The following is a 27,309-nucleotide window of genomic DNA, read 5'->3' on the forward strand; positions in this document are numbered from 1 at the left end:
TCAGAAATAGTAGATATGGCAGGCGTTTGCTGGTTTTTTTTAATTTAAAAAATATTTAATAAGTGAGGCAGACATTTGAAAAGTTTAAATTCCCAAGGGATAACATAAGCAGATGTTTTCATACTTACGACTACCTTCAAATTTGCCCTGAAATTACCTTTCTATCCATTTTACCATATGTGACACTTCATACATGTACTTAACCACTTGGTCACCAAACAGCCCCAGTATTATAGTGGTTCTTTCATGATATTCCTTCATGATCAAGATCTATATTGGTCAGAAAACATTCCTTGGGAACTAGCCAGGCAAAGACAGGCAGCTGGCAAGGAGCAGGGTGGCCCATTTAATTTCACAGTTGTTAGAAGCCACAGAGTTGATTTAGATCTTCCTTCCTACAAATGGATCATTTTTTTTCTTGTTGGAACTTCTTTCCTTCTGTTTGACATCAGACATTTTAAAAGTTTTTTAGAAATGTAGATACTGTTTTAATTAGTTAATCTGGAGAGAAGTTTTAATAAATAACCTCTAAGATGCTGCCAACATTCAACAGAATTCAGCAGAATCGGGTAAAGTTTTATTCGGAGACTTCCCAGCAGATAACACAATTCACTCTGAAAGAAGCTGAGAGGCACACTAGCGGTGATAAATATTGGCTGCATGAACCCCATCATCTGTGTAAAACTGTGGATAATTCAGTTTATCACTCTTCTCTAGAGGAAGGGGGACAGAAGTGGAAAAGCACCATCCAGACTATACAACACACATAATATGGGGAAAGAAAAAAAAAACGTGATTTGAGACCTGTACAAGCTTGAAACAGAGGTGTTGGATCCACTCTTCTCTCATGCTGTGCATGGTCTTGCTTAGGGAGGAAAATTAGTTTTTATATATTTTTAAGACCTGAAATGTTTGTAAGAATTTCCACCACAGGGTTTCTTTGAATTATGATGAAATAAATGTTCTCACTCCCAAAACGATTTGAACAATCTAAACTTTGAAACCAAGTGTCTTTAAAGTGCAGAAAATTCTCTGAAAAGTTGTAATGAATGCTGCTCCTATAATCTGCCTCCAAGAAAAGAAGTCAGGGATTTTGTTAAGCTGCCTAAATGTAGTTTTGGAGACAGCTCTTAATGTCTTTGTTCCAGCACTTTCTTCTCACAATGTTTTTAGTTAATTTCTTCATTCCTCTCCCAACCTCTTTTATGCAAGATGGGCATAAAAGCCTCCTTGTTCTGCCACTCTTTTTTGTGGAGATGGAAAGGTTTTGTGGGTAGGGAATACACCTTGTCAAGTCTGTTTTCTAGTGAATATGTAATGTGATGAGGTATTTACTACAGGGTCTGGTGGGCTAGAAGCAGTAAGACATTAGTATCCAAAATTACAGTCACCTGAAGTGTCTTCTCCAGTAATAGTCAGGGCAGAGCAGAAGCACAGTGGATTCCACAGAGATGAAAAATTTCAAGTTTTGGAAAAGCAGATACCTTTTCCTCTCCTTCTTTTCACCCTTTCAGTTTTGAAAGCCTTACCACTCTTGTTTATTCTGGATTTAATTGGTGCAATGCAGCCCTCAGTTTTGTAATAATGCTTTTTTAGCTCCTTATAGCTGGAACTACTGTTTTTATGACAACGTGTTTGTCAACACTCCATACTTATAGCATACTCAACATGGCAAAATAGTGATAATGCATTGTGCAGACAACATAGCAGTATCTCCACTTGATTGTCAGTTAGAAACATAACTAATAATAGCCAGACTTATTCATAAATAATGAACCATGCCTAAACATACAAAACATTCAAACTAAACATACACAAATCTTGAAGTTCTGGCAGTTAAACGAAGATTATACTTTCATCACTTTTTTGTTTGTTTCTTTCTTTCTTTGGGTTTTTGTGTGTGTAAGAGTAACGGTTGTTTTTATTAAATGTACTAAATGTACAACATTTTTCTATTAAGGTTCTATATGCATGCTGAATAATTTCTTTTTTTCTTGGCTACTATACTTGCTGGAGTTCTATTACTTTTTGCAAATAGGTCCCATTTTGCAGAATTACTTGGAAAAACAACATAGAGCAGCAAATAGCCAAAGAGATTTGTAGGTCAGTAGAAAACAAATTAAGTCATTTTTTTCAGCTCTTAAGATCTGACATTTGCAGTCAGGATTTTTTGCTGTCATGGAAATGAATCACAGTGTGATTCTTCAAGAAAGTACCATGTGTGATGTAGCATCTGTTACAGTAACCATGCTTGTTACTGACTATTGAACCTGATACACTTGGTACATAAAATACACATTAAATGACTGTGTCTGTACTCCCAATAATGCCCATGGACTGCAATAGCACTTAATTCCCGCCTTTTTCCAAAGCATTGCCAGATATTTTTGCTTCTTTTCTAATCTGTATCTTTTATTTAAACACGTACTTATTCACAAAATGGTTATGCAATGTAATACTGGTAATTTGTAAGTTGACCAGCTGTGAAATCCTAATCTCTCAGAAGTTTTTATAATATCATTCAGGAATACTCTGAGAAGATACTGTTCGCTTGCCAGTTTTATTTTTAACCTGTCAGCTGGACTCTTACCTCTAGACATTAAAATCCTTTCAGGACTTAAGAAAATTAAACATCTCTGCTTTGTGGGGAAAAAAAACCAAAAAACCCCCACCAAAACCAAACCAGTAACCAGGAGTTGTGAGTTAGGCCAAAAGTAAAATCCTACACAAAGAACTGGGAACACATACAACCGATAAATTTGAAATTACGTAGTAGGAGACTTCAAGAATTGCATATGTGGATTTTCCTCCCAAAAGATGTGGCAGAAGGACTCAGTGGTTTAGATTCAGAGGACACTTTATTTTTTTTTTTTTTTTTACTATATCTTTTTTATTAACATTTTCTTTGTGTTTATTTACCTGCAATTGTTTTATACTAAGAGATTGTTAATCTTTGTCCCTGAAGTAGTTCATTACTTTGTCTTCAGCAAGAAAAGATGAGAAGAAGCACAGAAGGTGTAAACACTATGGCCATGTCAGCTCCTTCCATCCCCAGGATGGTCTTTAGCACTTCCTGAATTCCCATTGGACACTGCACAGATCTAGTGCTAAAAAAACAGATGGTAAAGGGAAGACCAGACATCAATGAAGAGTTTCAATGGAAGTTTCAGATCAAGTTACTTTAATACTTACTACGATAACCCAGGTGGAAGTGTGACAAGTTCATGTTAATGTCATTAAAACCTATGTGAAAAGATTAGATAAAAGTATAGTTATGCTATAACTAGAAGGATATATTAGATCAAAGCACAAAACAAACACCGTAAGGTACAACAAGCACCACAAGGCACAATGCAAAAAAATTACAACCAGATACAGAACTAATATTTTAATAAATAACTAGGAAAATTAAGAAGTTAACAAGATATTAGAAGGCTGGAAAGCATGAGCTACCAAGGAAGTCTAAAAGAATGTGGGTTTGGGGTTATTTTAACCTATAGAAGAAAAAAACAGTAGGAGTTAAAATGACTTTTTGACTGTGTAAAATATTCTTGCAAGTAAGAAGAAACTGTGCTGTTCCCTGTGCACTAAATCTTGAGGACCTATGGGCTCAAGGAGAAGAAAAGGAAGCTTAGGGTAAGTGCAGGAAAAGTGTCATAGCTAAGGATTCTTAGAAACAATTGTAGGTTTTGCAAAATGAAAGACATATATTTAAGGAAAATCCAATTCCACCAAGGTCAACTTTAAAGGTTGAATTTCAAGGCAATTTCAAACAAACCTTGTTTGTATTATTTTTTAACTGCTGAACTACAAATTATGATGTTTTAAAAACTGCAGTACATTGTGCCATTAAATCTAGTCTGGAAAAGTGACATTTGATTTTGCTAAGCCAAAAATAAACAAACATTTTAAATCTTTCTAGTGCACTTTAGCAGCTCAGGGAAATTTGTACTAGATGTTTATTTTGACAACAAACATGAACTTTCTGTTCAAGTTGTATCAGGATCACAGTATATCTGCTGTTTATTTGAAAGATTAATCTGACGTTAACACTCATTTTCTTTAAATGACACACTTTATATCATGCACATTATCAGGGAATTTCACCAAATCAGAAGCTTTTACAATAGAATGTGTTACAGTATTTTGACAGAAAGGATAAAAGGGCTTCCGATAGATTTACAAATGTGCCTTTTTATCATATACTGTAGAAGCCTTCCTTATACCTGTGAGGGGATAACCAAAATCTTGTGATATTTCTAGGAATGTTAATGGGTATTTCTAAAATATTTCCAGCTATTTGCTATTAAAAGAAATACAAATCTATCTATTTACATATAAAGGTAAGTTGAATGTATTTATCCTGTAACCCTAACAAGGAGCAAACTAAAAAGAATAAGCAAACAAGCTACTGTACAGAGCATGGACACTATAGGAAGGTAGGTAGAGTTGGACAGATTTTCACAAGTAATACAAACCCATTCTTATTTGGATGAGAAAAACATATACATTGTTTATTTTAAAAATGTCTGACATAAATGGTTTTTTAAAACTTATTTCACTATCACCTACTGAATGTTTAAATATCTCCTTGGTTTTATAGAAACAGGATAGAGCTATCCAGAGTTTGTGGTAGAAATTCAGCAAAACTATTTGTCTGCAAACTATAATTTGTTGGGGAAAATTATTGTCATGTTGTGTGCTTAAGCACGGTCACAAACCATGGAGTGGAAATCAGCTATCACAATACCAAAGTAAGCTTTAGAGGCCCCAGTAGTAGAAGTACTCCCATGGTTCACTTGTTCAGTTCTCAGCAATCAGTGTCTCACTGGATGCCAAAGGGCCCCCAGTGCCTTTTCCTTTCCAGCTATACGCTCCAGTGTTACTTCCTAGTGCATGATCAGATTTGTAGCCTGTAGTCACCTTCAAGATCCTTGATAGACCATTCATACCTTAGTGATTGCAATGGAAACCTCAAAAATATGAGCAAATATGGCACCTGAGAAACACAGAAACAGTATGCAACACTGCAGCACAAAGACAAAAAACATATATATGCTTCTGTTTCTGTTGTGGGTAATACTGATCAAATTTACCTGGCCTGTGGCCAATAAGGGGAAACATATTCCAGAGGTTATTTACTGCTGTCTTTTTGCTGCCTAATTTTATTAGAGCTTCTCTTGCAACATCAATTCATTTCTAAATGTATGCATGAAAATCTCTTCAGCCATGGATAAAAGTATCCTAATGAATACCAGGCACTTAATAAAGAGAAGGGTTTTATTTGTTTGTTTGCTTGTTGGTTTACTTTTGTAAAGAGATCTAAATTGAAGGAGAATACTAGATACATATACACAAGGTGGAATTCATAGAGTAACCCTATCAGATTTTTCTCTTTTCCATATGAGGAAACACGTGCATCAAGGCAGAGATTTTGACTGATACTAGATATGTATGTGCACGTGTGTGCTGGGAGGGGGAAGGCAATTAGCAAAGAATTACTGACTTTTGTTTGTCTTGCAGTAATCAATAATTAGCAGCATGGTTTCCTAATCAATTCAGACTTGGCATTAGCCCTTAACTTTCATTGGCCAGCAAATAAATTAGAACTTTCCTAGAAATTTCTAGAAATGAAATTAGTATTAGAAAGTTTTATTTCACCAGTCTGCAGATTATTCACTCATATATTACGCATTCATACTAACTCTTCAGTGATTTAAACACAACACAACAGTGACATAAAGCAAACCAGAAAAATATCTCACTGTTAAATACCATGTCTGAACACAATGAGGAAGGCATGAAGAACACAGAATAATTAAGACTATTTTGATTGTAGCTGAGAAAAGAACATAAGACATTGTGATGCTAATCTCATTAAAAACTTTCTCGGACTATAACTCACAAACGAAGCAATATTTAAGCCCATTGTGTCAAAGACCTGAAAGGAAATTTCACATTTCATGCAACATAATTATTAATTAAGCAAATATTAGTAAAGCTTCCTGAGTGTGAACTTTATAATTTAAAAGAAGAAGAATGAAGCTAAAGTAGCTCAGTCTTACACCTTGCATGACAACTTCTCATCTTCCTTGAAAGGTAAGATGTATGAGTGGTTCTTCAACCTTATTTTCCACACTATCCGTGCTATGTGGCCCACACCATTTGTAATCTTGGATAAGGAATGTTAGAGGTACATTCTTGTCTATACCTTTTAGTATTTGCTTATGGATCCTATGAATTTGTCTAATCCTTTCCAAAGTTTCTGACAGTGTCTGTCTTCAGCATCCAGTCTACAAATTTACAAGTTCACTATCCACTATAAAAAAAAAAAAAAAAAAAAAAAAAAATTTCTTTCCTGCTTTAACAGGATTTCATGTAAGTCTCAATAACTGGTGCATCATTTTTGGTGAATAAAAATTATGCATTCACATAATTTGCTGCTGTAATGATTTTGTAAAACTCTGTTTCATGGTCCCTTAGTGGGATTGCACTTGTTTCCAGGTGGGCTGATAAACTGGGGCTCTTGAAAAGGCTTTAGAAATCAACTGGAGACTATTAATGGCAACTAGTGGAGTTTCCTCTATGTATCCAAGTGTAATAGTTAAAGGTAATACAAATTTTCTTTCCCAGATGGTCAAAGGAGGAAATTGGAAGTCATTGTTGAAGGTGACAAGAATGTTTATTAAGACTTTCTTCAAAGCAAAGCAGGAGACACTGGAGAGAACGTAGCCTCGGTCTGCTTTACTGTTGTGTTTGGTTTCAAACCTCTAGGTGGACATGAAAGAAAATACAATCAGCTTTTCACACAGCACAGAAGAGAACAATTTGCAGTTGTTCCATGTTTTACAGAACTAGTATATTTATTACTAAGTCTTCCTTCTTTATCTACCTGAGTTTTTATATATGCTTGTCATACTGTGGTACTGAGTATGGTTTTAGTACGGCAAATCTGGGGTCGCAAACGTATTCATATTACTGTAAGCATCAGTCACGTTCATTGTTGCAATTCTGAAGTGTGAATAGATAACATGAGAAAAATAAGGTTGCTATGATACTTTCTGGTGGAAATGTCCTCCAAGTTTTGTTTTTTTTTTTTTAAAGAATGTCATCACAATGACACGGGAGATATATTTTTGATGTTACTTCGAATTTGTTGAGTTATTACTGAAGGGTTTCCTCCACAGTTGCTTCTGGCTTTTAGGAAATAAACAGCTAGTTTAGGTTGAGGGTGGTGATAGAAAAGGCAAAGATATAAAAATTATTCAATATATTAGTATCTTTACTCCTTGACGTCAAGCAGCAGTATCCTGTGGCTGCAGATTTGTTTGAAGTGCCAATACCTTAAAAAAAAAAAAAAAAAAAAGAAAGAAAAAAAAAAAAGGCTGGTTGCAAGCCCTCTCTTCAAAGACAGAGAAGAAATGCCTAAGAAATTGCATGTACTATGAATAGATATTTTCCAGCCTTTTAAACAAAGTTGTATTATACTCAGCTTCCACTTCCTTCCATGTACTGGTTTTCTGTATATGCCCCAACAGTTGGTTTGTTTGTGAATATCAGTTCATCTTCTCACTCATTTAGTTGTTAATAGCTTAGTACTCTCCTACAGTCAAAAGACAGATGAGATAAAGGATGTCATGACTATAGGAGTGATATTAAAACATATAATATGAAGGTTTTTGTTAACCTCTACCAAATGCATGAGTACACATACTGTGAATTTACGTTAAAAATCCTCAGGGCAATCCAAACAACCTGTGGCTTAGAGCAACACAGACAAGGAAATACTTTTTTTAATTCTTGTTGGAAGTCACCCCAGCTTGGCCCTGCTACTAATAACAAAGTCTGTTACAGTCACCAGAATTGGAGTGTAGAGTGATTTGTTTGGATTCTTCATAAAAGCATAAGTCATATAAAGTTTCATATGACTTAAATACCATAATTGGAGAATCTGGATGTTGATTGCATTTTAGCTGCCTGAATGAAAATTGAAGTCTTAGGAGAAAAAAACCAAAAAAAACCCACCTGATTACATCATAGACACATATGTACACATACGCACACGTATAGTTAGATACATACACATAAATGTGGATTTTTCTCATAATAAATTTATCATCTGCAAGGGAAGAACTTTAATATTTGCAGTAGGCTTATGCAAGTTGTATAGATTAGAGAAAAAACAGAATTGGTTTATTTTCAGTTCCTTTCCTGAAAATTAATCCTGAATTAAGTTCTAAATTTTAAAGCTAACATTATTAGAGTTTATTCCCTCAGTTTCGTACCTTTTTAACACAAAAGTTGGCCTGAAATTCTTTTAACTCTGGTTTCTTTCTTGTGAAATGTCTAATGTCTCTTGATTTTCATGTATTTATTTTATGTAAAAATGGAGAGAAGAATAAATGTTCTTAAGATACATCCAAATAAAATTTAATTCTGGAATGATAATTTGTCCCAACAAAAAAAGGATGACTAGGTAAGTGTTCTATTCCTCATTTCGTTAGGCTTTTTTAAAATATTTTTTTTTTCTCTGTAAGCCTTTCAAACTAACTTTTGTAAACTAACTTCTGCTTTATCTGCAAGTAATTTGTAGCACATTTAACTTCTTTTTCACTCTACTGTTTAAGCTATATATTCACTGCAATCCCTGTAATCGCTCTTCTTTTTACTGAGTCACACAATAGACAAAGAAAGTTCAGATTTAGTACAAGAAGGTTACAGTCCTGTGCGGTTGAGAGTGGTATGCTTGCATTCTTCCTCCTCTGCTAATGCAAAGCTCTGGGTAGTCCTAGAGTGCTATACATTTAGAAAAGGAGAGATTTATTTACTGGAAGACTGGACAGAACTGATATAAACTACTTTAACTTCACCTTTCCAAGGTGAATGGACCTGTCCAGCCAATTGTGAACTACCAGTAAAAGCACAATTACATGTGTGCTGAATCTGAGCATGCATTTTCTCTGTGAGTTTTGCACATTTCTCTCCTCTAGTTTGATCTGCTGCACTTCATAAAAACTGAACTAAATGTGAATTGTGTCTGACTAGTTACTCCCTTGGGGATTAGTTTAATTTTGAAAAGCTGTGCTTCTCCTTTGAGAGTCTCATAGCACAGGAAGCACAGTGAAGCTTTTCTTGAAAAAGATGACTGAATTAATATAAACCATGTCGGGATTCATATTACATCTGCTCTTCCCTCCCTTTTTTTTTTTTTTTAATCTAGAAGAGGTTTACATATATCTGTTGAAATTCTGCTGTATGTAAGGTTTTGCTACATTTTAGTTCCGTTATAAACTTTATAATCTGCTGGTTTCTAAAATCCTTTGTGGATACTTTTTAAACATTTCACTACATTTGTGTGCATCTTTGCAGAATTTGAGGGACTATCCTCAGTGCCGCTAGAAGGAGACAAATCCATGAATCCGTTGGTTTCACTCAGATAAGTCAGTCATTCACAAGGCATCATGTTCTATTACTCCTGAGGTGCATAAAATTTAATCCTTTCTTGAAATGTAAATATGTTGGTTTTGGAGTGCATGCTTTCTGCCCTCTGTGTGTAGATTAAGTCCCATTGATGTGTAGGTAGAAATGTATGTACTTTATAATTTAGTAACTGGAGTTTTTAATGTAAATTACAAGGCATTAGAATTTTAAATGGAGTCATCTTGCTTTTTGACTGCTTAAAATCAGCTACAGCAGGTCATCTGAAAAGATATTTTTTCCCCTCTTTGGTTCATGCAAAATATCTTTTTTGCTTCCAGAATTTGGATAATATATTTTGTCATTTTACCTGGAGAAATTTTGCTTTCTCAGAATACTAAAAATACTTGGTTGTTGCAGTGTCCAGATAATATTATAGTTATTGCTTTATAAGAAATAGCTCAAAAAATTAGATAGCTTATGTTTGGAAGTCTCTAAAACTACATTGTTGCTAGATCATTTCCCACTGACTCTTTATTCTAACACCCTTTTTTTAAAAGCTACTTTCATCAAATTGAACTGCATCCCAAGTGTAAAAAATGTACTTGCATAACTGTTTGAAGCGTTAGACACCTACCTTAAAAAAATGTTTCATTTGTTTCTCTTAATTTATAATACGTGTACTTCATCATCTCCTAAGTACAACTAGGCAATATTCCATTGACACCATATTTGTTCTGCCAGTAAGCTTACTGTCAAACATTTGTAAAGAGACACTTGCAAGTAATGAGATTTCATTATTAAAGCTCTGATTTTTTTGTGCTGAGAGGTTTTGTCTCTGATATGCGGAAACCTGAAAATGCTTATGTATGTATGAGGTAATTATATTCATGTCAGCAGTCCCATTGAGTTAATGAGATTATTAACAAGCAAAAAAGTTTCTCCTATTCAGGTGTTTTCAGAATTAGACCATACTGTCTGTTTCTGTGTTTTCAAAATCTTAGAAGCTGTGTAAACACACTTTTTCCCCCTGGATTTGCTCATTCCTAACTGTTAGACCTATATGTTACTGAGAAGCGGTATCCAAGTCCTTTAAGCAGCTTTAAAGATCTAAGCCTAATATACTTGGTATATGCCTATGCTAATGTCATCACTTTCCCTGTCTCTGTGCTGATTTCCATAAGCATTGCTAATCAGAATGACAGAACAATAAGTTGTTATTTTTTTTTTTACTCTCAGGAGTTCTTAACGTGTTTTATATGTGGTCCCACATTGTAACACATATAAACCCCACCACGATTATCTCCCTTTTCACAAAGAATTTTTCTTGTATGTGTCTGATTTTTTTTCCTAGGTGTCTGCTGCTGGCAGAAGTGGGATTGTGTAGTTTCTGGTGTGATCCAATACAAGGTGTTTTTTACCCTCGTTTTTTAAGGAGGTCTTCAATTTCCAGATCATTCTAAAATTCTCTGTTCCTTTTGCTGGCTGGATACCCATTCAGCATAATAGGCCATAATTACAAATTCAAGGTGCAATTACTTCATGGTGAATTTGCAAATTGGAAATAATATCCAGTATTCTGCAATCACTATATTGTGGAAGATCTATGTTTCAAATACCCACAGTTATCACAAAAATTGTACTTTTATTATTAGTGAAAAAAAATTGGATTTTTTCCCCATACAGAAATAGTGACATGATCACAACTTACACAACGAATGAGAGAATGCTGTCTCACTGTGATACATTAGCTTGCATCCCTCAATGCTTTAAAGATCAGTGTTGGTTAGTCTCTTATTTACTGCTTACAGATAGACACTTTGGTACAATTTTATTTTCTTCTGCCTACAGACCGTGCACAACGCCTTTCACCATTTTCCCTTCATTAGCAAGGTCTCCCAGGCACTTTTTCTAGAGGCAAGGTTCAAGAATAATAATTACTGGTGATGGAGGAGGTCCTGGTTAGGAATCACGTGAGAAAATTCAACCCATGCAGTTTTATGGGACACAATGGGCTATACCTGCGGGTGGACAGAAAATTGGCCAATGTCCTTGGAAGGCTGCGTTCTATCAGTTTTGAAAGGTTGTGGAAACTGGGGGCGACCTGCAACAATTGGAGAAGGGAAATGTCACGTACATATTCAAAAAAGCCCAAAAGGATCATGCGGGAAAGTGATCAGTCAGCCTTACCTGACTGCCTGGGAAAATCATGAAGCAAGTGCTCCTGGAGCATATTTCTAGGCACGTGAGGAACACAAAGGTGATGTGAAACAGTCAGTTTACCAAGGCTGTATCATGTCTGACCCTGTGATAAAACGGCTGGATTTGTGGATGAAACCAGTGGATATAACCTATCTCTATCAGTTTGGGATGTTATGTTGTAGGTGTGTGGACAAAGAGAAGCCTCAAAATTAGCTGGCTTATTGTAGCAGTTAATGGTTCATATTCCACCTAGGGCATAGTTACAGGAGAGGTTCCTCAGGTCTCTGTCCTGGAACACATGATGTTTAAAAACCTTAAATCAATGTGAGTGAGCTGATAGAGTACACAATCAACAAGTTCACATATGACCCCAACCTGGAGGAACTAGTCAATACACTGGAGGGCAGGGCTGTCATCCAGATGGTCTGACAGGCAATGAGGAACAGGCCAAGAGGAAGCATGTGAAATTCATCAAGGATAAATGCAAAAGCATGCACTTGAAATGGATTAGCCTTCTGGAATAAACCAGCCAGAGACCAGCTCTGCAGCTCTGGATGTGATAAAATTATCAGCCAGCAGTGTATCTGGACAGCAATTAAGACTATTGTTGTCCTGGGCTGCATGAAAGGGAACACAAGGAGGAGACTGAGGGAATGGATTATACCCCATTGCTCAGCACTGGCTAGACCCTACCTGGTTACTAAACTGAGTTTTCAGTCTCCTAGCATGGGAAAGATGTTTGCAAACTAGAGGAGCTCAGGGTGGTCATTGGGCAGCAGGGCTGGAGCACTCACCCTGTGAGGAGGAGCTGTGGGGTCACAACTGGTCCAGCCTGGAGCACAGGTGGCTTCAGAACATCTAACAGCAACCCAGTGCCTATGGGCAGGGGATCGAGGGGACAGGGATGCATTCTTCACAGAGGTGCCTGCAGGGACGAAGAGAGACAGTGGAAATAAATAAATATGGGGCAGATCCCAAGAGGACATATGGAAAAAAATCTAAATAATTAAATATAATTAAATAACTCTAAATATAACTACGTCTGAAGCAGGTTTCCAAGAGGGGTGGCAGACTGTCTGTTCTTAAGATTTTCAGAAATGGATGTATCTTGGTACCCTGAGTACTTTGGTCTGAATTTCTATTGCTGATCCTTCTTTATTACAGTTCTTGCATAAAGACAGACTCTGATTCTCAGATTAAATAAATTTGTGGGGTGAAGAGGGGAGGGAGTAGGGTTTTCTTCATGAAAAAAAAATATTACAGAGCATGATATTCTGGATTAGTGTTGGCTGATTCATTGGTGTTTAATGAGAATACTATAAAATAGAATACTGGAAGTTGGGTAGGTCTTTTGGAGTTCACATAGTTCAACCCTCAGCTCAAAGCAGGTCCAGATAGATCAAGTTGTTTAGGCCATTTTTGAGTCATAAAATTGACTGAGGCAAGATGCCAAACATGTAGTTTAAGCTATGAACACTGTACCACTACCTACCAATGTTAAATAATAAATAAGAGTTCTAACTGCAGATGATGACAGTGAGTCATCATGGCCCAGTTTTGGATATCTTTTGAGAATTAGCATTTATGGTCATAATGAGTCTGCATGGTGTAAGAGTCGGTCCAAAGAGAACAATACTGTCTCAACATTATCAACAGAGACCTGGAGATGGAATGTGGTCCTCATGGACACCAAGACACAAAGACCCTGGGAAGGAGAACTGCACGGTACAAGGAGTAGTATGCCACTCCCTGCTACCTGGGACTGAAAGGAACTACTACACCCTGGGAAGGAGAACTGCACGGTACGAGGAGTACTATGCTGCTCCCTGCTACCTGGGACTGAAAGGAACAACTACACCTTGGGAAGGAGAACTGTATGGTACGAGGAGTACTATGCCATTCCCTGCTACCTGGGACTGAAAGGAACTACGATAAGGCCACATAACCGCTGTCCAGAAGATGGATCACAACCACTGTCATAGCAACTAACTAGAAGACATAATGTTCAGGTGAACTTTCTTCACTCTAATATCATTATAATACAAAACCACACCTCCTGGTCTGAAGCCACCCGCCTCTAAGGCAAACCACACCTCAGGCACTCACTCCTCTTTGGACATGCTGGTAACCTGGCTCGAGAAGGCGGAGACTGGCAACAATCCATGGGCCAAAGGAGGAGCGAGGTGTGTTGCTTGGCATAAGAGACGGCTCCTTAGTGACTGAACTTTGAAGATCTTCCCCACCAAGGATCACAACAATCGGAAGGACCGGTGGGACGCTGCCTGGACCTGGGACCATAGGGATGCTTTGGACCCATGTTGGTAGCTATAATACTCTTTCCTTTTCTTTTTACTTTACATTTTCTTCCCTTCTTGTCACTCGATCTATCGCACACCGCTTTACGGGCAAACAATAAAGTTGTGCTGTTTGATCAAAGCATAACCCCTTGGCGTGGTCGCCTTGATTTTTTTGTGCTTCGAGATCATAGTAAATGAACTATCACGAGTCCACTGAGTGGAGCATGACACATGGGACCCCACTGAAATCAATTCATCAATCAAAACTTCTTGGCAGCTTGGAAATACAATATCAGAAAAGGGTCTGTAGTCACAGATAAAGAAAAATAAGCAGTACCTGTCTCTGAAACAGAACTGCTCTCTTACCAAAATGCAGGAGTAACTCTGATGCTTTATAACAGATTTTGGTTTTGATTTCTGTATGTTTTGCTTCTTAAGAAGGCCTTGGACTAAATTTTTACTAAGTGAAAATGTGGTAGGCAGATTTTATTCTAGCAACAGTAGGAAATATGATCTATATTTGTCTGGGAGTTTTAGACCCAACAGAAGAAATTACAGGAAAGATCTTTATTGGCCTTTGCAATGTATCAGACAAAACCATTAAAACAGCCAAAGAGATACAGGACTGTAGTAAAAATCAGCTTTGAAAGATGCCTTTCCTTTCTGCTTAGGAAAGAAATAGGCTTTAGGAGACTGCGGGAGAAGATCTAGTCTAGCCTTCCTGGAAGAGCCAGGCAAAGGATCTTCCTTGAACACCTACAGCAAGCAAGCATTCAGTCCAAGACAAGTGAGGAAGAATCATGTTGTTGAGGTTATGCAAAAAAAAATGTTTACAAAGAGCAATATTTCTTCTGTGGAATTCAAGGCACATTTACACTATACAGTAAAAATTTTGCACTTCCTGGATACAAAATAGTACCTTTATGGTGTTTAGCATGCATTATGAGCTAGCTTAAATATCTTTAATGCTGCATTGCATGTTTTAACCTTAGCCTCTCTTGTTTAGAATTGATCCACTGAGATCAGACTAGATTGTCTGTCTACTTTCCATCTCTGCCTTTTAGTTTACGCAGTTATTCTGAAATATCAGTAAGAAGTTAATTGAGACAAGACGGTGCAGCAGTGCAGGAACTGATTGCTTGGTCTGCTTTAGAAACAATATATTTAAGATTTCCCCAAAGGCTGTGGTTTTCAGTTTGAAGTCTGGAAAAATGGAACCAAAGCAACGAGGACTGCCTGAAAAGAAGTGCCAGTCCATCTTGAAACAGCTTCCTATTCCTGCTCGACAAATACAGTTTTCAGCCTGCATATGCTTGGAAATCGCAACTTTATTGTACTGTTTGGCTTACCAGCTACTTAGGAAATAGAAGAATTAGGGCCATTGTGAATATTCTGTTTTCTTTTTAAACTGGAGGTCTGAATCTCACTAAGGAGCAGTTAAATTTACCTCTTCTATTATTTTACCATGGCTTTATATGTTGTTTGAGTAAAACAAAGAAAAAAAACCAAACGAGAACATAAATGGCTCTTTTGATAATTTGCCCTGAAAATAAAAGTCCTAAGTGCCATCCACTAGCCAAAAATCAAGCATTCCTGCAATTCATTTCTTTAGCTTTATGCCCACTTCAGTTCATGGTCTTATCTTGCCTATCTAAATATTGCAGATCTTGGATGCCTACCTAGTAGATTTTTTCCCCACAGTAGTTCCAAATTCTAATTGGCTGCTAGCATCTGTGTCAGAGATTACTAATTATGTGCTGAAAAATAGGTCAGACTTCTTCAATCTAGTATTTCCTAATGAAAGCAAATATTTTTTAATCCTCCCCTCCCATAATAAAAGGAATTCTGACTAGCAAAGAAAGAAAGAATGAGTATTATCACAGACTAAAGCTGTTCCTGGATATGGAGGCACAGTCCAAATTCATTATCTTGTCTTTCCCCTAACATCACTTCAAGCTCAGCTCAACAATAAAATCATCTGACCTTGGCAAACGAGGGAGTAAAAGTCCTAGTTTAATGGAAACAGTGACTTGTCTTGCACTAGTCTTTAAATAATGAGCAGCATTACCAGTGATTTATGCCAAATCTAGAGATGGGTTATGGTGAAGGGCCCAAACCAATGACAATTACCAGCCTGGTTCACACAGATGCCATCAACACGATGGATAAGGAGAACAAAAAGGCTGCAGTAGAGGTAAGAAAAGAAGAAAAGAAAGAGCAGTGGAGGGCTAGGGAGTGAGCCTTCAGGAACTGGGAAGGAAGGTATAGAAGGAAAATAGCAAAGAGGTGCACAACAAAGCAATAGATGCAGAAGCAGCTGTCAAACCCACAAGAAGTTTGTGATCCACTGATTTATGAGAACTTAGAAATGTGTTTAAAGGGGTTTCACTGTTTATTGTGGCTGCATGATTTGCAAGGGTTAATGTGCTTTTCATAGTTATGGCTAACTGTATCTCAGACAGTAGAGTTTCAAAATCCCTGCTACCAATGACTCAACGATCGGTAAAAATTTAAGACCTACAGGTATCTCATGATTTTGCTCTTTTTTCAAGGATGACACAAGAGCCATGTCTCAAATCAGTTTCATCATTCAGAGGATTTCATGGGATTTCAATCACATCTCTTAAACACTAATGTGAAAATGAGGTGTTACGGTGAACGCTTTTAGTTCTGTGTTATAGTCAGGTCTTATTTGAAAAAAAAATAAATGTTCATGCAGAGTTCTAACATCATGTTCCTAAATGTTATGGATCTCCACAAAAATCTGATGTCTACCCTGTACAGATTCGTTTGCAAGAGATTTGCATCTAGTTATCCCTTTTTAAGTTCTCTGGACCTGTTGGTTTGGGGTTATTTTCTGCACCCAAGTAAACTTTCATTTGTTTGCAGTCATAGCAGCACAGAGCTAAGCTTCTTCAGAAAACCCCAGGATTTACTGTATCAGTAGTGTTATGGCAGGAGGCCCTTGTCAGCAAAAAGCAAGCAACCAACAGAGAAACTGTATCTTCTTTATGACCTCATAAGGGGGAGATCACTGACATGAAGGGAAAGATACAATAGGTTTAATTAATTTCCAGTGGTGTATTTGGCAAGATTTTTCTTCCTTTTCCTTTTGTAGCAGCTGTGCCACCAGCCACAGGTAGAGGTAGCATACAGATGCACTAGGGAACCACCGAAGTTTCTTTCACAACCATATGGTAAGAATAACAGGGTTTTCTTTCTTCAGCCTTTCCTTCATATTCACCAATAACAGCTGGCCCCGCTGAGCTGTGCTCTCTGCTCTCCTGCTGCCACTTATTTCCAGCACTCCACTCTGCAAGTTCAAGCCTGTGCCGTTTCTGCAGTGGTTTTCTTTGCTTCCTGGTCAGGCTAGAGAAAGAAGCTCATGAAGCCTGCCATGCAACCCATCAGAAGGTAAAAGCACTCACCAGTGTCTCTTTGCAACACTGTGGGGGATGATGCCTCCTAGAGATGAAGAATCCAAATAAAGTTAATATGGCTGATAAACCTCAGTCCAGCTTTCTCTTCCCATTTTTTCACCCAGTCACATCAGGTGAACATCTCCACATTCATACATGCAGTCAGTTGAACTTAGAATTAAAAATGCCCTACTTAGAAGACTTTAGAATTGAAATGAAAATAAGTCTGCTGTCATTGTATCATCCATCATCTATGCGTCCTTGGCAATTTTGGTTAGTCACATGTCAAAACTAAGTGAATCAGAAGGAAATTGAGCTAAACAAAAAATAAACTTGAATGAGAATAACAAAAAAAAAAAAAAAAAAAAAAAAAAGAAAAAAAAAGAATTAAAAAGATTTAAGATTAAAAGCTTAGAAAAACTTGCATGGAACTTCTTTTTCCAGTGTCACTTGTTCCATAAATTTTTCCAGTGTCACTCTACTGTTTCTAATCTAATTTGTTTTTATATTCAGGACTTTTGTCTCTGTTTACTACTGAAATACTCTGACAATGGCTAGATCACAGCACCATCCCTAGCCTCACTTTAGTAGTTAACATAGGAGATTGTAGATAGATTGAATTTATCTACTACAAGACTCAATACTGAAGCTGAGCTTTCAGGGCCTTATAACATGTAATTAAAGTTTATATCAACACAGACGTTTTTTCTCTCTCACTCTGCATGAGTACACAGCAAAGGCTTGAGAGTACAAAAGAGACATTTTCCCCAGATCCATTTTTTATTTCCAGCATTGCTAGGCTTCTTGTGGTGGAGAAACTGTACAGGGAAGTCCTCTCCCTCACTGTTTCGTGTAACTGTCCTTACATGTTAGATTTCCATAGGCTCTTTTTTCTTTCTGCTGTGATCTTGAAAGGTGACTTAGGGAACAAGATCACCGCATCTGTCTAGTGACGCATGATCTTCAGGATGACCAAGTTCCCTCAAAGATCACTCACTCCTCCTTAGAAAGTTTCATGCACTCTTTTTACTACTACCTGTTTGCTGCTGCTTCCAGCTGTCAATATAAATTACGTTTTGTAGGATCACTTCCAGTGCTACCCATCACAGTCTTTTCAGTGTTCAGGCTAGATACTCACTATTGTGTCCCACCCCAGATAGGTTCTTGCTTAAAGAGTGAGGCCCTTTCAGACCTTCCTAGACAGCAAGGAAAAAAAAAAAACAAAAAAAACCAAACTACTCAGGAGAAAAAGATGCCTATCTACCCTTTCCTGGTAGTGACTGTCATATTTGCCAAAGTACAGCCTACCCTCAGCCACTGACCAGGGAGAGCAGGTGGGGCTTCCCTCCCATCCCGTGATGACCTGAATGAGGACCAGCCTTCCTGCTCTGGTGCCTCCACTGCTTTTGGCAAGAGCTGCGCACATTTCCTGAGCTGCTCTCATTTAAAAGTGGGGTATCTTGACAATTAAGGCTCTTACAAGGCAGTTTAAGATTGGAAAATGCAGTCATTTCACCCTGGTTTTTCTGTGACAGAGTCAGTGGGCAGGTGTTGCTGCAAGGCTGGACTTGATGTGAAGATATAGACCTCTGGTTCTGAGAGGAGATGTGAACTCTGTGATCAGGCCGAAAGGAAGCGGTATCAAAATACCTTATGAACTACTCGATCTAATTTCACGTAAGTGTGTACAAGTGTGTGTCCATTGCAGAAATCTGATGCTGGACAGAGGGGGTTCAGATAGTTAATTAGAGTTAAAATTAATTTTGTGTGACTACTGGTATGCCACTGCACAGACACTTGATGCATCCTTTTGTTAGTGAACAAACAAAATAAATATCTGAGTAAAGAACATCCCTTAAAAGCACTGAGGAATTCAAGAATTGGCATGAAAGGTGCTAGCAGGGCAACAGGTGTGAAATTTCTTCCAGTCCAGGCAGTGGAGTACTGGGACACTAGTTTTAGCCCCTAACTCTGGCAGAAAACCCATAGCAAACTGCACACGTCATGGAATCCCCTAGGCCCAACCTTTGTTATTTATAACAGGAAAAAGAGATTCTGTATCTTTTCACCTGTATTGTTCTCTGCTACATGTCAAATGCTTTGGGATAAAGGCTTGTGTTTGCCATATGTCTGTGTGCTGCCTAGAACAATTGGATCCTGGTCTAGATTTGCCCTGTAGACATTCCCATCATTTGTACAATTCAAGTATTGCTATTTTTTTATTATTTTAATGTGATGTGTTCCCTTAAGGGAATTTATACTGTTGTATTTCTCCTTCCCATTGTGGCTCATTCTTAATCCATTTGAGTTTCACTCTCACCAGCAGTGCATTCAAAGCCACAGATAATTACATCTAACAATGATGTGCTCTTTTGCCTACTGTTTTCCTGTTTCTGGATATTTTTATTTTTTTTTTTAAGACTGTGTGATCAAGTTAAAAAGAAACTAATAGCTAGAAGTCAGTGGCTGTTAGCAGGAGATATGTACCTATCCTTCTCTGCAATGGATGAAAACTATGTATCTGTGTTAACTGTTGCTTAGTGACTTTTATGGTTGTAGCAGGGAAATATGCAGTGCTCTGGAGCCTGCAAGTAAATAGATTTACATATTGTAGTGTCAGGTTATGGAGTTTTCAGCTGTTCTATGCCTGCAGCTGGATGCAATTACTAAATAGGAAGTAATTATTTGGCCAATAAATCTTAAAACGTATGTGGTCCTTGCATAGCAAGTATCTTTTCCTCCAATATAGGAAAAGGTATTCCCCATAATGAGGACATTTTCTGAACAAAATGGTATATGGTTTGCATGGAGACCTTTAAGCAACAGCAAACCTGCTTTGCCTCTGGAGCATCAGGAAGGGCTGAACTCCGTATCAGTAGCTGAGTTAACGGTTTCTGGTATGGTGCCCTCAACTGCTGGTTTAAACACAAACCTAGAGGAAGGGGACAATCATTTGCTGAGATAAGCACCTTGCAACAAGTTGTAGAAAGTAAGTCATCAACACATGGTTTGACATGTTTTTAAGGCTCACAATTTTTTGTGTTTTTTTTTTTGTTTGCATTGCCCCAAACAGTAAATTCTCAGCATTGCTCAGAGAGTGAGTGTGTAGATTCCAATGCAAACTAACAGAAAATGAGAAGAGACTAATAGTCCGAAACCAGCACCATTCTTTAGCTGAAATCCCTTTCTGAGGTGTTAGGAGCATTTCTGACTCCTACAAACAGATTTTTTTCAGATGAATAAACACAAATGATATCAACTAGGCCTCAGAGATGGTGCTTGCATTTCCAATTGGTCTGTTTTTAACCAAGTGTCTGATATGACAGAGCCTTGTCCGTGCCAAGGACACAGTTTCTCACATGGGCCAGGCAGGGCTACTTTTTGGTTCCAGCAGCATGTACAGGTGAGAACATGGTGTCAGGGTCACTGTTTCAGACCCTTCCTTAGCTGCCAAAACTAACTCTTAAGGTTCACAAGTAGAAGAGACTGCAAGGCTACCTTCCGTCATGATTTTGCTGAGGAAGTAGTACTATGATGAAAGTGACAGTTCCCAGAGTTTCTCTTGTGAAAACAGAAGCTGGAAATGATGATGGGGATCACTTTCCCTCATGTTTGATTTCCTTGCTATATTATAGATCGTAGATGTCTCTGAACTCCTGCAAAAATAATAAGCCTAGACATTACACAGGTTCTAAATGCCAAAGCAGGCACTAGAAATAAAAAAAGGAAAGAATTTGTTTTTAGTATATGATGCAATATTTCACCTGAATGTTCCCATTATCTTTCTTACCAATAAAATATAATCTATGTCTGTCTGTTCTAGAAGAAATTATGTATTCTTTTTTTCCCCATTTCATAAACTATTATTTTTCAGTGGTTCAGAATGATGTCTGTATACAACTTTAACTGTTTGCCACATACAGATAGAAGCTATTGTTTAAAACGATTACAAGAAACAGGTGGTGATTATTTCCCACCCTGCTTATCTATGATTTTCATAGTCTTTCACAAGCCACCAGATAATTCAAACCCCACGGTACTCATGAGGAGACAAATATCCCACTTTCATGACATATATGCAATTACTTCTTTAGCAGGCTTCTGTATTTCACACACACACATGCACACACACGTGCACATCCCCCTCCCCACCCCACCCCCACCCCCGATACTTGCCATTAGCATGCTTACTCCAAATGAGCAGCAGTCAGTTACCAGACTAATGTTGGTATTGAAGTGTAATTTGTAATACATTGATGACTACTTTGTTTGAGGAGGTAGGACAAATTAGCCAAAGGGGTGAAGTCAATATGCATAAGTTACAGCCTATTAAGGCTCTACGTGTATTCTTTCATTCAGAAGGAAAGCAACCTTCACTAGCCTAATCCCTAAAGATTTCAGCTCTACTGAACTGAAGCCATGTGACTTCCAAATTAAAGCATCTACACAGGGATTCAGTAAATGCCTTACAGTGGGATTAACCTCTGGTGAAATAAAGCATTAACTACACTCTTTTCTGGAGGATCTCCGTGTAGAAAAACCCTATTATAACTGCAGACAAAACAAAACAGGACAGCAGAATTAGGCTTTCAAATGACTGGTGTCATAAATATGGTCAGGCCCTGTCAGTCAGTAAATTGACGATGAATCCCATTCCTTCATTTATAATTCTTCTAAATTTGAAGTTTCCACAGAAAATAAAACTCAGCAAAAATGGCTTCGCATTGCTTAGAATTATTAAGTTAAAGTAGGCTGAAACAAGTAATTTCAAAAATATTTTTAGCACTTTTTGTGTATCCATAAGTGATGGCAGAAGCCTGCTGTCTTGAAAACAGAAGAGGAATAAAATAGAAATCACAGAACTATAGGGACAGGGGCAAAAAAAGTACAAACTCTGTGACTTGTAAAAGTTGTAGGGAGTAAGTGTCATATTGTTAAGATATTTGCCATCACAATTTAAAATATAAACCAAAAGTAATGCAAGCAGCAGAATACCCTAGATATCACTGCTTACTGACTGAGGTTTGAAGTCACAGAGTTCTATGTTGTATCACTACAGCTTCCAACTCATTACAAATCTGCAAATTCCAAAGTAACTTTTACTAGAAAAAGTTACGAGGTGTGAAATCATCAACAGGAGCTGCTTTTAAAAGTTAAATAGCTACATGCTAGCCTATATAAAAAATAAGCACACTTTCTAACAAGATGCAGTATAATCTACTCAGACCCATTGCCAAGGTGTGTGGTCCTTTGGCACTTGTTTAGAGAAGATGATTTTCGTGTCATTAGGACTGCAAATAAAAATGTGTCTATTCATATAAATAAATAATTTATCTGCAATTAAACTTAAAACTCTTTAAACTAACAGAAGCTTTCTTGTTGCATCCAGGTGCATGCTATAGCAAAAAATAAAAATAAATTAAGAAACAAACAAATAAACAACTGTGCAAGGTAAGATACTTTGCATATGGTCTTTCTAATAACACAGAAAATGAAGTTAAAGCATTCTGAATTCTAACCTATCAAAACAGACTTACCTTTGCCTCATTTTCCTAGTAATGTATGGTACCGAGGTATCCTACGGTGGGTTTTTTCCATTGTAAAAACATTAGCAACAGGTTTTGTATGCTTTAGGACTGATTGAGCTATGAAATGCTAGCAGCACCGTCTGTGTTCCAAAGACTGATCAAGTTCCACGATGAATCATTTTAAAACTTTCGTTTACTGCAGATGCTAACATTGTCCAGTCTTCATAGGAGCAGTACAGTGCTTCAACTTTGTTTAGATAAACCAGAGATATGTTTTGGGTAGATCACATCCTAAACAGAGAAAATAGATGTTTTCTCAATTTATATGATTTAGAATTGGAGCTGAACTGTCCTATAATGTTGTGAACAAACTAGTCTTGCTCACACCATTCAGAGGAGCTGGAACTCAAGACAAGGAATTTGTGAGTATTCCAGCAAAGACAGAGTTTATTTGTCAACAGTCCTTTACAATGCCACATTGGGAATGACTAGCTGTGGATGTCCAAGCATGGACCTGCAATGATTTGCACACAGTTCTGCTATCCCAGCCAGTTCAGAAAGCCAGGGGAAATAATCAGCCACTGGCAGACTACAGGACCTGGTGGTCTGTGATAGAGATGTCAATCCATCAGTTTCACACACCTGTGTGTTGAAACTGCAGCACACCAGGAACAAAAAGAGCAGCCCCAGCTATGAAATCACTCACCATGTCCTGCATGTCTCCCTAGAGACATTACAAGATGCCTGCAGCTCATTTTGGTGGAAACAAATCTGCACCATCAGCTGACCATTTCAAACTTGATTACAGTCATCTGAAGGCATTTTTGTGCTGCCCTGCACTGCTTCATGGAGAGATCCTCTGCCCAGCTGGGGCCAAGCTGGCAGCAGAAGCAAGAGGCTAGCACCCTGAAACATCATGCACGTGATAACCAGTGCTGGAGTGTCACACCGACACAGCTGCTCTGCCTTCACAGACCCAAGGTGGGCTTTCCAGATGGCACATCTTTATCAGCCATGTGAAGCATCTGCCTTGCCTAGAGTGAGCTGGAGGATTTCTGCACCAAATCCCATCTTCCAGGTGCCACCTGAGAGCACTTCTCAGGGCCTTATAGCTCGTGCAGACATGGATGACACCAGCTGAGCTGATAGCCCAAAGTCTGCCTCCAGCTACTCCTGAAGCAAGGCTCAGCTAAGGGGTTTAGGGCAGCAGCAGCACCGTTGAGTGACCTGCGTGTTACTGAGGGGAGAAGGGTGAAACATTCTGCCTGGCACCTCCATGATGGTCTTTGCCCTGCTGGGTTGCAACTTTCAAAGCAATGAGTTTTAGTAACATTTATTCTGTCACAAAGCAGGCTCTGCCTAACCTCTGTTAAGCACAGTTAATAGGAAAAGGTAACATGAATTGCTGAATTAAATACTAAAAATATGTGAAAACTCAAATTGCTGTGGTTAAGAGGGAGAGATGAATGTGGTCTGATTCAAATGCATGTATAGGCTTATTTTTCAGCCAGTTTACTGAGTTGTACAGGGATCACCAAACAGGAAATTTGGATCTAACCCAAAATCTTGCATCGTACTGCCAAAATTGTTGACTATGTTACCAATAATTAAATGCTTTTTTAAATCATAAAAATATTTTAAATTTAGAACTATTGAGCATTTTACTTACTGTTCTGCTGACTGAATTTTGCATCATATTTAAAATTTATATATCTGAAAGATGAGTGGATAGTAACATGATAGAATGAAAATTCAGCTCAATCTTTCAGGAGAAAAGCTTGGAATTTTAAAAATACATTGACATGTCCTATTGACTTTACCCAATAATAGTACAAAGCTGGCAAGGTGTGCCCACATAACAGAATAAGATCTAGCTGCACCCAGTAAAATCTGAATAATGTTGTAAACCTCATAACACTGTAATATCTATAGAAGTTAATACTGAAATGTAAAGCAGAACATGTTTCCCCAAAAGTTAACAGACAAAGCTGTAAGAAAGATGTGTATTCAAGCTGCTTCGTTTATCTATCTATTTATTTTTTTTTATTTTTGCCACTATTGTGGTAACTCTGAAAAGGTACTTCACTTCTTCATTGTTTATTTTTTTGATAATGTGTCGAGTCCCTTGATGTTGGGGCATTTATGCTACTAACCCTATTGCAACTAATACTTCTTCTAGTAAGGTTTGGGTTCTTTCCTGTAAAATATGGAAAATACCTATTCTAAAGCAATACTATAACTTTTCCTTCTTAAAGAATATTTGCAGATATTTTTTGTTGCTGTGTGAAAATTTCAGTTGAACTGACACCAAGCAAATTATACTTTTTATTTGTATCTTAGTCAGGATCAGGAATTTCCTCTCTCCCTTGTAAAATCTTGAAATTAATAAAACCAAAGCAAAAGGTTTTGTACTTTTTAAACAAATGTCAGAATTAATAGAATCAAACTGCCTGTGTAATTGTATTGCTATGTGCTCATTATTAAAATAACCTTAAGAATAAACTATAATTTAGACCACCTGTACAAGGAAATTGCATTCTTCAGAAATTCAGAAATTTGTATGAGCAAATGTTGGCATTCTCACCATCAGCAACTTAAAAGTCACTTTAGTGAAAAAGAATCTAAGAAATATAATCTTTTTATGTTCAAACAGGATCAGACCCCAAAATAACAGAAGCTTTTCTCCTGTACATCCAGTTACCCTCAAATATTGAAGATCTCACCAGGAAATAAATTAATTATAACAACAACAACAACAACAATAGTAGTAATAATAATAATAATAATAATAATAATAATAATAGCAACAATAATAAAATTAATTAATTTTTTTTGAAGCCTAGTACCAGAAAAGTTTCATCACCAGAGTTGATTGTCTGTCCACTTAAGCACAGAACTATGTGGCTTAACATTGCATGGGATAAATACAATAAGTCTTGAAATTTTAGGACAGTACCAAAAAAAACTGCTTTAGACACACTTTCAGTGATAAATTGAGGCTAAACTGAGTCTGTTGGAGGAGCAACCAAGCTACAAGAAGATGAATTATCTATTAACACTCTCACAAGAAAGACTGCTTAGTGCAGAAGATTAAATACAGTGTAATATATTATATGACAACAATTCATCCACAGACTGAAAGGCTGATAAGTATTTTTGCATTGGCATTTAGCACTTTCCATTAGATAAACACTGTTAATTGATTTGGATTTGATAGGGTCATTAGCATCTAGCCTAATTCTACTACTTTTACATCCTTATTTATCAGGATTAAATCTAGTCAAGTCAGTGGCAGTATGCTGCATTTTCAGACCCCAAATTCAAATTACAAAAGGTGAGTTATTAATGGGAAAGAAAGAAAATAATTCATTTTTACTACTGGAACCTCTGTCCCAAAGAATATGAAATGTGTGAAAGACCTTCTGCATATGGTTTTCCAAGAACATTTGCCACTGAAAACTGAAGAAATAAAACGTGTAGAGTCTGCCATGAACTGGACCTTAGTTCTGCAGCTAAGATGTGATTCCTTGTAGTATGTGACTCATAAGTCACCAGAGTCAACTAATGGAAAAATGCACTAAATTAAAGTGAAGTGGTTTTAAAGAAAAGTCATTCTCAAATTAGTATAAAATTATCTTCAAGTTTTTCTGTTTTGGAATGACTAGTGTCATGGTTTAACCCCAGCTGGTGACTAAGCCCCACATAGCCGCTCACTCATTCCCCCTCAGTGGGATGGAGGAGACAATTGGAACGGTAAAGGTGAGAAAATACACAGGCTGAGATAAAGACAGTTCGGTAGGTAAAGCAAAAGCCGCACACACAAGCAAAGCAGAGCAAGGAATCCATTCACCACTCCCACGAGCAGGCAGGTGTTCAGCCATCCCCAGGGAAGCCGGGCTCCGTCACGTGTAACGGTTACTTGGGAAGACAAACGCCATAATGCCAGGTGTCCCCCCCTTCCTTCTTCTTCCCCCAGTTTATATACTCAGCATGATTTCACATGGTATGGAATATCCCTTTGGCTAGTTTGGGTCACCTACCCCGGCTGTGTCCCCTCCCAGTTTCCTGTGCCCCCCCCCAGCCCTCTCGCTGGCAGGGCCCAAGGAACTGAGAAGTCCTTGATTTAGTATAAACATCACCCAGCAACAACCAAAACCATCCGTGTGCTGTCAGCATTGTTCTCACGCCAAATCCAAAGCACAGCACTGCACCAGCTACTAAGAAGAAAATTAACTCTACCCCAGCTGAAACCAGGACACTCTAGGTTTCAGTTTTGAAAATATATTATTGCTTTCCAAAGCTATCAGAGTGGGGAAGACATATGCAAGGGTGCGGTTTGATTTCCATGTGAGTAACGGAGTTCACTGCTATTTTAAAGAGGAACATGTTATCTTGATTTTTTTTTTTTTTTTTGGGGGGGGGGGGGGCGGAGGGGGCAGAATAAAT

The 27,309-nt window shown here is 37.7% G+C and overlaps 1 long non-coding RNA gene across 1 annotated transcript; it reads right to left on the reverse strand.

Annotated features, from left to right (window-relative positions):
- Positions 1–464: 464 nt before the first annotated feature.
- Positions 465–27,257, reverse strand: LOC308056847. The gene is made up of 2 exons (XR_013924997.1): positions 13,547–27,257; positions 465–13,471 (listed from the first exon to the last, which is right to left on the reverse strand). It is a non-coding gene; the product is annotated as an uncharacterized lncRNA (long non-coding RNA).
- Between the last annotated feature and the right edge of the window lie 52 nt (positions 27,258–27,309).

Source organism: Falco punctatus, assembly GCF_963210335.1.
Source record: "Falco punctatus genome assembly, chromosome: Z".
NCBI classification, from domain to species: domain Eukaryota; kingdom Metazoa; phylum Chordata; class Aves; order Falconiformes; family Falconidae; genus Falco; species Falco punctatus.